The sequence below is a fragment of the Pinus tabuliformis genome, chromosome 3_2 (assembly GCF_031772625.1).
Source record: "Pinus tabuliformis cultivar Carrire ecotype Pingquan chromosome 3_2, CPIR1, whole genome shotgun sequence".
Lineage (NCBI taxonomy): Eukaryota > Viridiplantae > Streptophyta > Pinopsida > Pinales > Pinaceae > Pinus > Pinus tabuliformis.
This window is the reverse complement of record NC_142302.1, coordinates 88,824,029-88,830,028: the sequence shown is the minus strand read 5'-3', so window position 1 is coordinate 88,830,028 and position 6,000 is coordinate 88,824,029.

Genomic DNA, 6,000 nt, shown 5'->3' with positions numbered 1-6,000 from the left:
AGTTCAGTGAGTGTTATAGGCATGGACAACTTTAGAATAAGTAAAATTTATGGTTAGTCAACTCAGCTATAACGTGACAATTTCAAGAGTTTTCTTACATTTAAATCAGAGGAAAAAATAAAACATGTATTTTACAACTGTAGATTTGTTGAGTGTTGTACGTATGGACCACTTTAGAATAATAAAACTTCATGTTTGGTAAGCTCAGATAGAACACAAAAATTTCAAGAGATTTATGGATTGTCAAACAACATGGCAAGGAAATATAAAGCACTATTTTCCTCACAGGTATCACTTTTCTATGGAGAAGGTAATGTATGGAATATTTTAATGTTGCATCAACCAACCTTAGCTTTATAGAGTTGATAGACTCTGAAGTTGATCTAAATGAAAACTTTGCAACCAAAATGAGTTTTTATAGATATAATATGGATTCTCTTGAGTTTGATACCAAGGTGGATATGTTGGTCATGCTTATTTATCTCAAGAGAGAGAGAAAATTACAATATCCCTTGCTAATTAATCATTTCATTAGTTTAGTTATATTGTTCTTTATTGCATGAAAGGATTTACCAATATCATAATTATCAGAGTTGATCAGCTTAGTTTCAACCCATCATTTCAAACAAAAATCCATTTTGGCCAAAAAACATCTTGAACCAACTCTCTGAACTCGTTGGTTTTATGCAACCTCTTACTTGTGTGCCAATTTTTCCACCAATAATGGGTCTAGACCCTAAACCCTAGTGTTACTCTATTTAAAGACAACATGCATCCCTCCTCCTAATCTGCCTCTCTTTTATAATTAAGTATTTATTAGCATATGAAGAATTTGGAGTTGTAACAAAGAACATTGATTTTGAGCAATGTTGGGAATCATTAGTGTTGATTTTGGTGGATAAATTTATCTACTTTAACAGTGTACAATTTTTCTACAATCTTGGAGGAGATTTAACAGTGGATTCTTGTGCCCATTTAAAGATATTTAAAAGCTTTCTAACCCTCACCTCTTAGACTATATATTTCTTAGGTTCATTGTAACCAACCATGGCATCTCTCAATATATGCAGATATTTTGGTAATCATAATCATCGTGTAGGAATATGTATTTTGACATAGTCAAGGTATAAGAATGTATATAATGTAAATAACACCTTACACTATGTCCTCAATGTAGATATTTATTTCAGTAATTTGATACGTGCATTGATATATGTACCTTATGAATTGCATACATTAATGGAAAACATATTTTATTGCAATAGTGGGAATTCATCATTCTCTCTAGATTGATAGAACTTGTTAGCAACTCAACCATAACACATATATATGCACCTTTTGAAATGTGTTATGATACCTTGAATTTGCTTTATGTTACCGAATATGAAACAACCACCCTTGTCATCACAATTTATCATTCACTGCTTAAGCAACAATAATTATTTTTTATGGATCCAATGTCGACACTCAACATCACTTCAATCATTCTCAAAAACATAGCATCAACTTTCCTTTCATATGCTTTAGACCACATTGGTTTCAAATCCCTTCTGCTTACTGCATTGTTGATTCTCAGCCATTAGGGTATATTTCTCTTCCTACATCTCAAATCTAGCATTTGTAGGGTTTGTGAATAACTGTACTCTATTGAAGGATGTTGCCTTCACTTCCATACCCAATTTTCCAGATTTTTCAAGATTTAGGAATTGATTACTTGACTAGGGTTTTCAAAGGTCTTAGCACTATCAATATTGTGAATCGTAGGAGATTTTATGATAATGTCCTAGAAACCCTTAAAATTTGTCCTTTCATAACGATGCTTCGAAGATTTTGGCGGTTATCCTGATTGTGTCGCGTTTTCCACTTTACACATCCTTGATTAGGTGGAGGGAAGGTTAACCCCAATGGAGCTTGGTGCAGGTCGAGGTCTAACTATATGGGAGTCCCTTCTAGGGGAATTTCTTCCATTGTATGTTGTATCAAGAGCCTATTCTACTGTTTCATTACGCTAGACGTAATTCACACCTTTTAGATGGTAGAAAATTAGATCCCTTGTTCATGCATTGATAGAGTTCACAGATCCAATGCTACCTATAGAAGTACTAGTTTTGATTGCATGGAGGGTTAAATATGGAACTTGATGGAAAACTGGGAGTTGGCACAGTGAGAAATTAGTCATATGGTATTATGTTCTAGCTCTTCTCTGGTCAGAAGGTCCTTTTCTCTTGAAGGAATGTTGAAATTTCTAGGGGAATTACAGAGGGTACATATTTATTAAAATAATAGAGCCACTCAAATTGAGTTGTTCCTTAACAATGAGTGAATTTTTGTTTCTTTCTTTAAAGAACCATTGACATTTTTATTTTGCCAATTATTAGCTAAATACAAGCTGCCAATTTTCCCTTGTTGAACTCTACATAGTAATTAATTTTGTGGTATGATTTCTTGATGAACGATATCATGCCAATGCCATTGGGTGATCCCAGTTGTATCGAGGTACAACGTTTTTATAAAGATCTATTCTAATACTCTTGGTCGAACTTCAATTTACAATATGCAATTCAAACTATTCAACTAATTATTTTTTTACTAAAATGTTTGTTGTACTACTTGATTAAGGGTATCATGTCAAGGCCATGGGATGGTCTTCATTGTATAAAATTTTAATCCTTTTATGAAGACCTTATCTACGCCTCTTGGTAGATATCAATATTTGATATGCAATTCAAACTATTCAACTACTTAGTTATTACTGATTTTTTCTTTCTTAAGTTTTGTGGGTTTTGTTTAAAATTGGATTACACAAAACTTAATAGTATTAAGGTTGATGTCTCAAACCTAGAAAAAATAGTTAACTGATGCCATGATTTCTGATTACTATTAAAATAACCTTTATTGTAAGAACCATTTGTAGTTTGATTTTACGAACTCTTAGTTGAATACATGCTCTCAATTATTCCTCATGGAAATTTGCATAGTAATTAATTTCGTTACATGACATTCCGATGAACAAAATCGTGTCAAGGCCATTGGCTAATTGTGGATAAATCTAGGTTTAATGTGTTATTAGAAAGACTATATGTAGTTGTTAAAGATAATTTAACCTTGGTGTATGGCTAGACTGTGACCTTAGCTTAGATGATTGTTATCATTATTATGAGTATAATAATCATGACTAAGTTTTGTTAAAGTGTATGATGCAACAGGTTTTTACCACAAAGTGGAAAATATTTATAGTATAACCTGACTTGGAAATAAAATAATGTTCTTCCTTGAGTTCAATTACATGTGCATCTTCCTCTAGATTGGGAAATATGTGCCATCTCATTTTAGTGTTCATTTGGAATATCTGAGAATAAATAATGTTTGTTAGAATTATGTTCCATGGCCTCTAAGATGTGGTTTAGCGAATGTAGTTTGCAAAACATATTCATTAATATTTTTCAATAATATATGTGGCCATTTCATTCAAGCTATGAAAATGAGGTTCATTAATGTCCGTCTATACTTATTGTATGACTACTATATTTTTGGATGGCTTTAAATTTTCAAATGGCTCATTTTTCACTACTTTACTTTCGTTTCGGGACATTTCTGTATTCCAATCCAACTAACATGGCCAAAGGATATTGAAATCATGTTTAAATTTTTTATTTACAATTATTACTCTTTTTTATACTACAAGATGATGACGATACAGTGAGGGTAATCACAAAGAATTAAAAGGTTTGAGAAAATGTAGGAATGAGTTAAAGAAGTTGTTGGGAAAAGGATCTACAAATGAATCTGATGAAGATGAATATGAGTATGAAGATGTATCCTTAATCTTCTCGTTAGAGTGATTTGATCTTTCTTCCTGAGATTTAGGTCTTACGATATCATAGATTACTTTAAGTTTTCATATTGAGATAGGTATAGTGAAGTTACCTGTAATACTCAAGATTTTTTTCCTACTTTTATCCACTCATGAAAAGAAAGGAGGGCCACAAGAAATTGTGATAGTAATGTATGTCAACTACTATAGTTGCAATATAATCTATATTTATGATGTTGAGATATGCCCTTTCAGTAAAAATTACGATGAGTAAAATATCCTCATGACCTCTTTGTTACTATGATTTAACAAGTTCTATATTATCATTATTTTTTGGCTCTTGTTCCCGTTGTAAATATCCATTATTATTTTTATTGTATGACAAATTGACACATTTTGTAGGTCTGCCATGTTACTACATTAGTAGATAGGATAAGCTTATTTCAACATGCAATGATTGTAGCCTTCTAGGCATTCTGGAACCAAATCTTTTCTTAGGTGTCAATCATTTTTCAAACTTTCCTGAAATGGATTTCCATGTCTTTCTCTGACTTCATCATGTCATTGTTCATTTGTCAACTTTTTGTATTTATTAGCCAAGCAATCCACTTTCATTGACATAAGTAGGTCCTTGTCCCCATCAATCTGTATTATGATAATATGTAGTTTCTTTTATAATTTGTAACTTGTCCTTAATGATTTTATTCAAGATATCTCTTTCTATGGTTGACCACTTTTTTTTTCTAATCTCCTAAACAAAACTATATTTCACTACTCATATAGATTTTGACAATTTTCTCTATGTAATTTTTGGTGTGATGTTATCAGGGGCTATTGGATATAGGGGTATAATATTCTTATAGCACATTAAAATATTTATCTAGGAAGCTAACTAAAAGTATTTTTTGTTTAATCACATATTTCAGGAATATGCTTTAAGACCAGCTGTGTTTGAATTCTCCATATTGAACTTTTCTACTGCCCGAGTGTGGTTGAGTGTAAGAGCCCAATTCCTTTAGATTTTTCTTGGTTGATCAATAAGCACATCACAAACATGACTAACATAATATCAACAACCTTGATAAAGAAGGGCCAAAACCAAGGGCCTTAAACATAGTGATGACGAGTGAATACTACACTTTTTCTTTCTTTGAGACATCTAAAACTTTCTTTACATGCTTGATAGGCTTGTCACGAGTCTTACTGAAAATTAGAATATCATTTGATTAGACAATGAAAAACTCAACAAGGAATGTTATCAACACATCATTCAAAACTGTCGTGAATGTACAAGTGCATTACAAATCCCAAATGGCATAACTAACCATTCACACAAACCATGTTTTATCTTGAAAGAAGTCTTCCAAATATCACCTTCAACAATCCTGATCTAATGATAACCACTTCTAAAGTCTAACTTGGTGAAAGAACCAACATCCTTTAATTTATCTAACAAATCATCAATATGAGGAAGAGGATAGTGATTGTTTACTCTTATTTTTTTCAAAACTTTGAAATCCATGCGCATGCATGAGATACCATCCTTCTTCGGAAATAAAAGAAAAAGATACATACAAGAAGATGTACTACACCTAATGACCCCTTTCTCAAGTAGTTCTTGAATTTGATTCTTTATCACTGCATTCTCCAAAACTGACATTCGGTACATGCTAATGTTTGGAAGAAGTTTCCTACTGCAATTGACTCTCATGTTGGATTCCTCTTTTAGGAGGCAACCCTTTAGGTTCCTGAAACATCTTATCATATGTGTTCACAAAGTCAACCAAATCATGATTTAGTTTTGCATCACATCCTTGTAAAGCTTAAAATTCATAAATATATTTGGGTTTGATCATCAACAATACAAAATTATTACTAGCATTTACAAGCCTTTTCATTTGACCTGCACTAACAAGAGATAAATTCATCATCTTGCGATGTGCTCTAACAATATACTCAATTCTTTATTTAAATATATGATATTTATTCTCATGAAGATAGAATATGGATTTTTGGTCATAAAAGTATGGACTCCCTAAAATAATTCCACATTTGTGAAGTGGTCCAACATCAAGCTCTACCTCATCAATATAGTTTGCAGTGATAACAAATTTAAGTTTACATTTTCTAATCACTTGCAATTTGGCATCATCACGTATCCAACCCAAAGGATAAGGTTTACAATG